This window comes from Rutidosis leptorrhynchoides, chromosome 11, assembly GCF_046630445.1.
Source record: "Rutidosis leptorrhynchoides isolate AG116_Rl617_1_P2 chromosome 11, CSIRO_AGI_Rlap_v1, whole genome shotgun sequence".
NCBI classification, from domain to species: Eukaryota; Viridiplantae; Streptophyta; class Magnoliopsida; order Asterales; family Asteraceae; genus Rutidosis; species Rutidosis leptorrhynchoides.
The window spans coordinates 377,991,218-378,002,876 of NC_092343.1; positions in this window are offsets into that span (position 1 = coordinate 377,991,218).

An 11,659-nucleotide genomic window follows, 5' to 3' on the forward strand; every position below is an offset into this window, starting at 1 on the left:
AAAAACTATTACAATATTAACATAAGTATTAAATGTATCAACATTACAAATTACAAAATAAATAAAACTAAGCAGACTAGGGATGATATTGGTACCAATAGGGGTTCCAAGCATAACCATAGGTGCTATAGAATGCTTCGGCAGGGTTATACGTAGGATACGGTGGTTGCATCTCTATAGACCAGGGTGGGAATATGGGTTTTGGCGTAGGAATATAGTTTCTACCTATATGTTGGCAATGAGCTATGATTTGGTTTTGATGAACTTGCCAATCTTCAAATGCTCTCTGTCTAGCATTTTCGTACTCCTGTGAAGCTATAAACCTTTGCATTTCTTGCATTTCATTTCCCCCTCCTACATTACCTTGCTGTTGGTTTCTCTCAACCTGTGGATGTCTACCATGGTATTGTACTGCGGCGTTATTTCGCCTCTTCAAAACTTTCGCACCATGGTATACATTTAAACCTATCGTATCGCGGGGTTCTGGTTCTTCTACTAATAATCCCCCCCCCCCCACTTATATCCACACCGAGATATTCAGCAATCAAAGTAATAAAAATACCACCTCCTATTATGCTATGCGGTCTCATCCCCCTAACCATAGCTGATAAATAATAACCCACACAATAAGGTATACTTACAGCGCTTTGTAGGTCTCGAATACACATATGGTAAAACAAATCCTGTTCATTTACCTTTTCCTTGTTCTTACCTCTTTGTGTAATCGAATTAGCTAAAAACCTATTAATCACTCTTAATTCAGCTCTATCTATATCCAAATAAGAGTAATTTCCCCCTTTGAATCGGTGATGGCTTGTCATTTGACTCCATACACCGTGTGTATCAAAATTTTCATCTATCTTTCTACCATTTAGTATCAACCCTCTACAATCGGCAGATGCTAACTCCTCAGGCGTATATATACGTAAAGCCTGAGCCATGTCTAGTAAAGACATGTGGCGCATCGAACCTCCTAACAAAAATCTAATAAAAGATCGATCGGTTAAACTAGCTACCCGATCATTTAATTCTATACTATACAACAATTCTTCACACCATACTTTATATACAGGTCTACGCATGGTGAATAAACGTACCCAGTCATTAAAAGTAGAATTACCATACCTCTGTGCAAGTAATTCCCTAATTGGCTCGGCCAATTCTACAGCTTCTAAGGGTCCTCATTCTATGACCCTAGGTACCTCAACAACTTTAGAATGAAGAGTATGCAAACCCCTTTGGTATTTTGGATAATCTATCCAAAGTCTGTCAAATCTCAGGTTCGGATGCAAATCTTCCAAGTGCATATCAGAAAATGTCATGACTGGATGAGGTATATCTTGCTTGTAGTAGTTATCCACCTCCTGTTGTTCCGCATTCTCAGCAGGAGCATTGCGAGCTTGGGATGAAGATTCACCCCTTTCAGTCTGCAAAACACATCAAACACAATTTTTGTGCATCCAAATATGCATTAGTGTCAGCAAAATCATCAATAAAAATAATTACAATGACATGATCAATTTATATCAAACTTAAGCTCATTTTCACATTTTTATCAAATCTACACTTTTTCAAATAAGCATATACGAAAATGTTCGCCAAGTTCACAAGCATTCAACTCAAATAACATGTCAAAATAATCATTACTAGCAATTAAACAAGTTTCAAATGGCATTATCTCTCAAAAATCAAGTTCATGAATTTTAGACTTGAAAAAGTCCACTTTAATTCTCAAAATCATGTTTAGGCTCAAGGTTTGGATCATTTAACTACCTAAACATGTTACACTACTTAATTTAGCAACAATTCATGACAAAAATTGGCCATAACCTGTTTATATCAAAAAGCCCCAAATTTGCTCAAGAACACAAACCCTAGATTACTCAAAATTTGAAGTTTAAGGCTTCTAATCATGTTAAACAGCATCAATCTAGGTTATACAAGCATAATACATAAACAATTTAAGTCTAATTACACTAAAAAAACATCAAAATCAAATTGGGGAAAAAATTGCTCAAGAACACTAATTTTCGGATTAAATGGTGTTTAGGTGTAGAAATTTACCGTTTTTCTTGAGTAATTCCTCGATAGCATCCTTCTCAACATGATTTTAGTAAAAGATTTGATGATTAACGGTTAAAAATTGTGATTTTGGGGGTGTTTTTGCGTGTTTTTTCGAGGGTTTTCGCAGTGTTTTTTTTTCTGTGTTGGGACTGATCAAATCGATCAGTATATATTTTTTTCTGGTTTTTTCATCCTCCGCGAGTCGCGGTGTTTGGACCCTTCAAACTCCGCGACTCGCGGAGTTTGTTTTTTTATTTTTTTATTTTTTTATTCTTATACTAATTAAAACAATTAAGTAATTAATTTTAAAATTTTGTTTCCCTTGTTATTTAGGACGAGGTCGTTTCGGATCGATGTCCTAGTCCGTCCCTCGACAAAATTTTAAAATTTGTCTTTTTGTAGCGATTGTTTTAAAAGCTAAGATTTTTGGGTTTTTTTTATTGTTTTTGGCATACTTTAATTCAATAAGATTAAAAATAATGATAATAAAAGTTCTCTTCCCTCCCTCGGGTAAAGCAATTTCGGTTCAAAGACCTAGTCTTCAACTTACGACGAATTTTAAAAATCACATTTTTAACTTAATGAGATAAAGTAAATTTTTGTTTTTAAATTCACACAATTTAAATATAAAATTCAAAATTAATATTGAAAATTCACACCAAACTTAAAATTTAAAATGCATAAAATTAAAAATTCATATTTAAAAATAAAAAATTCACACCAAACTTAATTTAAAAATTCATTTATAAATTTACACCAAACTTATATTAATTTTTCAAATATTTACAATTTTAAATATATTGTTTTTATAAAGTTTACAATATTAATTTAAGATTTAAATATTAATTTTAAAAACATGGTAAAAATAAAATTAAAAATCTTTTTGGCTTTTTATCCCACTTTAATCAATCAAATATTATCAAAAATATGCGCCCCTCTTTTCGGTAAAGTAATTTTGGTTCCAAGACCTAATTTAACTCATGACGAATTTTTGAAATATTTTGGGTTGATTGATTAAAGATATTTATACCTTAAGAATAAACGTTAAATTTCGCAGTGATGTAATAAATTTTTGAATGATATCAATAATTTCGGTCGCCAAACCTAATTTTATTCAATACCAATTTAATACTTTTTAGCGAACAAATTAGCGTTTATTATCAAAAGGTTAAAAATAAAAATAAAAATAAAAACTGTACAGACATACCTGTGAAATAGATTTCTTAGTTATATGATCTATCCCATTCATAAGATAGTCGGTTTAATTGGTTTTCCATAGCTACATAGGTGTAACCTCGAGCATTCAGTGTCTTTTCTTCTAAACATATGAATGGTCCGTCTCTGCATAAAGTAACAAATTCGGTGTTTGAATAGGTTTGATTATTTGAACATTTACCTCCATGTGACCATTTTCCGCATTTGTGACATCTTTCTAGGTGTCGTGCTCTTCTTTTTGTTGCGGATTTTGATTTTCCTTTACCAAATTGTAACTTATTATCTTCGCATCTGGATTCTTTTCTAACTCCGTCCATTCTTTCTCTGATTACTGATACTATTTCACTCGGAAGTGTGTCATTATTACGTTTAGTGATCAAAGCGTGTAGCATTAGACCATGGTTTAGTTCACAGGCAGTCTTCATTTTGTAAAAACCTAAAAAAATAAAAATTCAGAATGGGGGGAGAAGACTAGTTCTTTAGGGTCTGCTAGGGAAAGACCATTCGGGTTCTATTTTCGAGAACTACACGAAAACAGACAATCTAACTCTAACAGAAATACATAAACCCCTTGATTCTCCCCACACTTAGTTAGCTGTGGTGTCGAAATTGTGATTAACTTTGTTGTCAATTAAATCATCAACAACTTGTATATCTTTGACTTTTACTTCAATCCATTTGTTGATTTCCTCCGTAACTTTCACAAATTCAACTAACATTGCCTTTTCTTTTGACGATAAATTGGATATTAATCAGTTATATAACTTAAAGTTTCCTTTAATCTTAGCATCGTGAATCCGTTTATAAAGTTTCTTCGTTGAACTGTTAAAAATGGGTTCATCTAATTTCGTATCATCAACGGCATTCTTTGTGATTGGATCATCATTAAGTGTTTCTTCATCTTCCCCACACTTATGCGTTTTTATTGGTCTAACAGTTTTGGTTTGTGGAGATCTAAACTTTCGGTTCACAAAGGTGATCGATGTATCACCATCCCTAAGTGTTATTCTACCTTCTCTTACATCAATGAATGCCTCGGTGGTTGCTAAAAATGGGCGACCTAGAATTAGAGGAATATCAAGGTTTTCCTCCATATTAATCACTATGAAGTTTGCAACAAAGGTCAAACTTCCCACGTTAACAAGTAAATTATTTGCTATTCCAACAGGGTGTTTAATGGTTTGGTCAAATGACTGAACACCTATTATGGTTGGTTTTAATTTACCCATGCCTAATCTTTTGTATAAGGAAAGAGGCATAATATTTACACTTGCTCCTAAATCTGCGAGTCCATTATATACAGCACCATCATTAAGTAAGCAAGAAATGATAAATTCACCCGGGTCTCCTGCTTTAGTAAGTCGAGTTGGTTTGTAAACCTTTTTCGGGTGTTCTTTCCTTGGTTCTTTCATTTCTATTAGAATTTCTTGTTCACATTTTTCTTCGTTTCTTGGAATGGGAGGTTTGTATAGGAATTCTTCTTCATCACTCAAATTTGAATCCTCCCTATATTCCAGTTTTGATTTTTCATATGTTGTTGATAACATATTTACGTTTTCATTTTGAAGGTTTTCTTGGGTGGTGAAATTATGATTAACTTCATTGTCAACTTCCATCGGACCATGTATGTAATGTTTAACTCTGTGACCATTAACTTTAAATTCAATCCCATTTGAATTTATTAATTCTATCGTTCCGTATGGGAAAACTCTTTTAACTATGAATGGTCCAGACCATCTCGATTTCAATTTTCCAGGAAATAGCTTGAATCGTGAATTGAAAAGAAGAACTCTGTCTCCTTCTTTAAATTCTTTTGAACTTCTGATTCTTTTATCATGCCATTTCTTCGTTCTTTCTTTATAGATTAACGAATTTTCGTATGCTTCATGTCTTAATTCTTCTAATTCGTTTAATTGATTTAATCGTAGACGTCCAGCTTCATGTAAATCAAGATTACATGTCTTCAAAGCCCAAAATGCTTTGTGTTCAATTTCTACTGGAAGATGACATGCTTTTCCATAAACAAGTCTAAAAGGTGTGGTTCCAATTGGAGTTTTGTAGGCTGTTCTAAAAGCCCAGAGTGCATCCTCCAATTTAATAGACCATTCCTTCGGATTTGATCCTACGGTTTTCTCTAGAATACGTTTTAAAGCTCGGTTGGTATTTTCAACTTGTCCACTTGTTTGTGGATGATATGCGGTGGAGATTTTATGAGTTACTCCATATCTTTTAAGAACTTTCTCAAGTTGATTATTACAGAAATGAGTACCCCGATCACTTATTAAAGCTTTCGGTGTTCCAAACCTTGCAAAAAGACGTTTTAAAAAGTTGACTACAACTCGTGCATCGTTAGTTGGGAGAGCTTGTGCTTCCGCCCATTTAGATACATAATCAATGGCTACGAGTATATATAGATTATTATGAGATTTTGGAAATGGACCCATAAAGTCAATACCCCAAATGTCAAATACTTCACATACTTGGATGACATTTTGTGGCATTTCATCACGTTGACTTATTTTTCCGGCCCTTTGACAAGCATCACAGGATTTGCAAAGAAGGTGTGCGTCTTTGTAAATTGTAGGCCAATAGAATCCAGCATCATAAACTTTTCTTGCTGTTAGTTGAGGCCCATAATGCCCTCCTGTTGGTCCTGTGTGACAATGGTTTAAAATTTTACTAGCTTCATCTCCAAATACACATCGGCGTATTATTCCATCGGGACAACTTTTAAACAGATGTGGATCTTCCCAAAAATAGTGTTTTATATCACTGGAGAATTTCTTTCGTCTTTGGTACGATAATCCTTTTTCAAGGAATCCACATGCTAAATAGTTTGCATAGTCTGCAAACCATGGAATTTCATTATAATCTATCTTCAATAGATATTCATCAGGAAAGTTGTCTTGTATGGCCGATTCATTTAGAACTTCTAATTCGGGATTTTCAAGACGAGAAAGATGATCAGCGGTGAGATTTTCTGCTCCTCTTTTATCTCGAATTTCAATATCAAACTCTTGTAAGAGTAAGATCCAACGGATTAATCTTGGTTTAGCATCTTGTTTTGAAAATAGGTATCTAAGAGCAGAATGGTCGGTATAGACCACCGTTTTTGCTAGAACGAGATATGATCGAAATTTGTCAAAAGCAAAGACAATAGCAAGGAGTTCTTTTTCAGTAGTTGTATAGTTCGTTTATGCTCCTTGTAACGTCTTACTAGCATAATATATAGGTTGAAATCGTTTTTCAATCCTTTGTCCTAAAACGGCTCCCATTGCAAAATCACTTGCATCGCACATTAGTTCAAATGGTAGATTCCAATTTAGTGTTATCATGATCGGTGCATTAGTGAGTTTTTCTTTAAGAATATTAAAAGATTTGATACACTCATCTGAAAAGATGAATGGAGCATCCTTTTCTAGGAGTTTATTCATAGGAGTGGCAATTTTAGAAAAATCTTTTATGAAACGTCGGTAAAAATCGGCATGCCCTAGAAAACTCCTAACTCCTCTAACATTGGTGGGATGTGGAAGTTTAGCAATTACATCTACTTTAGCTCTATCCACTTCAATTCCTTCTTTTAAAATTTTATGACCAAGAACGATGCCTTCTTTAACCATGAAATGGCATTTCTCCCAATTAAGTACTAGATTTGATTGTTCGCATCTAATAAGCATTCGTTCAAGATTAGCTATACATGATTTAAATGTATCACCGAAGACTGAAAAGTCATCCATGAAAACTTCCATGCATTCTTCTATCATGTCATGAAAAATCGCCATCATACACCTTTGAAAGGTTGCAGGGGCGTTACAAAGTCCAAATGGCATGCGTTTGTAAGCAAAAGTACCATAAGGGCATGTGAATGTGGTTTTCTCTTGGTCCTCGGGTGCTATTGGAATTTGAAAATATCCGGAAAATCCATCTAGAAAACAATAGTAACTATTTTCGGCTAATCTTTCCAACATTTGATCAATGAAAGGTAAGGGAAAGTGATCTTTTCTGGTGGCGTCATTTAATTTTCTATAATCAATACACACACGCCATCCTGTTACAGTCCTAGTAGGGATAAGCTCATTTTTCTCATTTGTAATGACAGTCATGCCACCCTTCTTAGGCACGCATTGAACTAGGCTTACCCATGGACTATCAGAGATTGGATAAATTAGACCTGCGTCTAGCAGTTTAATAATCTCTTTCTCAACTACATCTTGCATATTAGGATTTAGTCTTCGTTGGCGTTGCACATACGTTTTATGACCTTCTTCCATAAGGATTTTATGTGTGCAATACGAAGGACTTATTCCTTTAATATCATGAATCTTCCATGCAATGGCTGGTTTATGAGCTTTCAACACAGAAATGAGTTGTGATTTCTCATTTTCAGTAAGACAAGATGATATTATTACAGGTAATTCAGATTCACCATGTAAATAAGCGTATTCCAAATGGTTTGGAAGTGGCTTTAACTCTAATTTCGGAGGTTCTTCTATCGATGATTTGTATCAATATCTGTCTTCTTCTTTTAGCATTTGAATTTCTTCTGTTGTTGGTTCATATCCATTAGCTATAAGTGTAGCTAACATTTCAGCTTCATCGATTGGTTCATTACCTTCTCCTAAAGAACATTCTCCTGTTCCTTGTAATTCTGTAAATTCTTCTAACAATTCTGCATGTGCATCTATAGTTTGAATATAATAACATGTATCATCTGCAGATTGCGGTTGTTGCATTGCTCTATCAACTGAAAAGGTAACACTCTCATCCTCTATACTTAGGGTCAATTTCTTACCGAACACGTCTATCATTGCTTTAGCCGTGTTTAAGAATGGTCTTCCTAATATGAGAGGAACTTGAGAATCTTCTTCCATGTCCAGAATAACAAAATCTACTGGAAATACTAAAGTACCAACTTTAACTAGCATGTTCTCCATTATCCCTCTAGGATATTTTATTGATCTATCGGCTAGTTGTATGCTTATTCTGGTTGGTTTCAATTCTCCAAGGTCTAGTTTAGCGTATAGTGAATACGGCATTAAATTTATACTAGCACCTAAGTCTGCCAATGCTTCTATTGAACTAAGACTACCTAGAAAACATGGAATTGTGAAACTTCCTAGATCAGATAATTTTTCTGGTATCTTATTCAACAGCACTGCTGAACAATTAGCATTCATAGTAACAGCCGAGAGTTCTTCCATTTTCTTTCTATTTGAGATTAGATCTTTCAAGAATTTAGCATATCTAGGCATTCCTGAAATCACATCAATGAAAGGAAGATTTACATTTATCTGTTTAAACATATCCAAGAATTTGGATTGCTCGGCTTCAAGTTTCTCTTTCTTCATTTTACTTGGGTAAGGAAGTGGTGGTTGGTATGGTTTAACATAAGGTTTATCCTTTGCTGTGTTATCTTCATTAACCTTCTCAACTACCGGTTATTTTTCCTTATCTTTATCAGGTTGTGGTTCTTGTGGAGTAGGAATAGCTTCATCAGAAGTTACAGGTATTTCAGGTGGTTTAAGTGTTGTACCACTTCTTGTGGTAATAGCTTTAGCTGTTTCATTCCGAGGGTTAGCATTTGTATCACTAGGTAGACTTCCCGGTTTTCTTTCACCTATTAACCTTGCTAGGTTACTTACTTCTTGTTCCAGATTTTGAATAGAAGCTTGTTGATTTCTAAATGCTTGAGCATTTTGTTCATTGGTTTGTTTCTGAGATGTGAAAAACTGCGTTTGAGTTTCAACTAGCTTCGTCATCATATCTTCTAAATTAGGCTTTTTATCATCGGTTTGTTGTGGTGGTTTGTTTTGAAAATTAGGTCTTTGCTGATTGTAATTATTATTGTATACTTGTTGATTGCTAGGACCTTGTTGGTTTTTGTATGGAATATTTCAGTTATAGTTCTGGTTTTGATTGTAAATTGGTCTTGGCGGTTGATAATTATTCTGATAATTATTTCCAGGCCTTTGGTTTATATATGAAATATTCTCTCTTTGTTCCATTGTTAATTCAATACTGAGACAATCTTTTGTCAAATGTGGTCCTCCACACTGCTCACAACTAATTCGTATTGAGTGAATATCTTTAGTCATCTTTTCCATTCGTCTCTCCACAGCATCTATCTTTGCGGAAATGGAATCTAAGTCATGGCTAGAATCGGCTCTAGCTGCTTTAGATGATCTAACGATATCTTTTTCTTGGTGCCACTCATGTGAGTGGGAAGCAGTGTTATCAATAATTTTGTAAGCATCAGTTTTGGTTTTCTTCATAATAGAACCACCAGCTGCTATATCTATGTCTTTCCTTGTAGTGATGTCGCATCCTTGGTAGAATATTTGTACTATTTGACAGGTGTCTAAACCATGTTGCGGACATCCTCTTAACAACTTTCCATATCTTGTCCACGCCTCATATAGAGTTTCATTTGGCTTCTGTGTGAACGTAACAATTTCTGCTTGAAGTCTTACGACTTTAGATGCCGGAAAGAATTGTTTAAGAAAATTTTCAACTAATACGTCCCATGTATCAATCGCCCCTTCAGGTAACGATTCCAACCAATCTTTGGCTTCTCCCTTTAAAGTCCAGGGAAATAACATGAGATATATCTGTTCATCCTCCACTTCTCGGATTTTAAATAGTGTGTAGATCCTATTAAAGGTACGTAGATGTTCATTTGGATCTTCCTTCGGCGCACCACTAAATTGGCATTGATTAGTCACCATGTGTAGAATTTGTCCTTTGATTTCATAATCTGGCGCATTAATGTCTGGATGAGTAATTGCGTGACCTTGGCCAGTGCGTTTAGCTCTCATTCGGTCTTCCATACTTAAAGGTTCCAGATTCTCCATAATTGAATTTGTTGAATCAGAATCACTAGAGGATTCTGATTTAATGGTTCGTTCCTCAACAATCTCTGTTTGAATGATTGGTGGTTCCGGAGGAAAGTTTAGTGGTTCAGGGTCTACGAATCGTTCCTGAATATTCTCCGGATTCTCAATTGTGAGGTCGGGTTCAAAAAATGGATTATCGGAAATTTGAATTGGAGTACTTGGTCGACTGGATGACGATTCTAAAGAAAAATCAACGGTGGTAATATTTGCTAAATGTCTTGATCTAGTTACAGGTGGTGAACGTACAAAAGGTGGTGAACGTCTTGCTCGGTGCATTCACTGAATATCCTATTAGTTTTTAAAAGGAAAGAAAAATTATAATAAGTTATCCAATCAATAGACTTTTCTGATTTTGTCCACGTTTCGAATAGCCAAAAGATGCAGCAGAGGGGCGGGATTCGTTTGGTCTCAATATAATTGAGGACTGTTTGGCTCCAATAACCCGGTCCACGTACAAATCCAACTATTACTACGAACCAGAAAATTTTGATGTCTATCAATTTAACCACCCAAAATAAATTTTCGTAATTTTAAGAAATTTAGATAAGAAGTAGAATAAAAATCTATGTCCTAAAACTAGAATAGCGAGAAATAAGAAAGAAAAAGAGTTCGTCGGAAAAAGGTTGAAAAAGAAAATTGGTTGAAAAATAAAAGGTGACGGAAAAATAAAAGAAACTTATAAAACTTAAAAGTACTTGACTAACCTAACCTTATTACTACAACTAACTTAAAATTATAATCGCAAATTGAGATTACTAATTGGAATGATAATTGATACATAGGAAAAAGGTGTCTAAAAATATTAAAGCTTACAGAAAAAACTAAATCCCAAATGGAAATAACTTAAAAAGAAACTAAAACTTAAAAAGGCGTCGCAAAATTCTAAAGCACCTAAATCTTAGTCTAAAGAAAAAGCACTTAAGGAAGTCTACGGCAAAGCCTAAAAATCTAGAAGTAAAAATAACTATGGCAAAAACTAAGTTTAAAACTAAATATGAGCTAAAAATACAAATATTACGCTAAAACGATTAAAAAGGGACAAAATATAAAAATATACAAAAAGTTGTAAAAAGTACAATTTTTATAAAAATATTATTTTTATATTATTTTATAAAAGTATTAATTTAAATATATAAATAAAACTAATTAAAACTTAATATAACTAAATAATTAAAATTAAATATTAGTTTAATTAAAACCTAAATCTTAATTAATAATAATAATTATTACTCCGTATTAAATGCAGATTAGGGTTCTGTCAGGCGCGTGTCAGGGCTGCTCCGCGAGTTGCGGTATTTCAAGCAGCAAACCCCGCGAGTCGCGGGGTTCCAAAATTCAACTCTGGCACAGTTTAAATTGACGCGTTTTTTTTATTTTTATTTTTTTTATATTTTCTGTTTTTAATTTAATTAATATATTTATATAAGTTAAATAAGACTTATCTTAAAAACTAAGATAAAAATAAAATACTTTATAATTTTATAAAT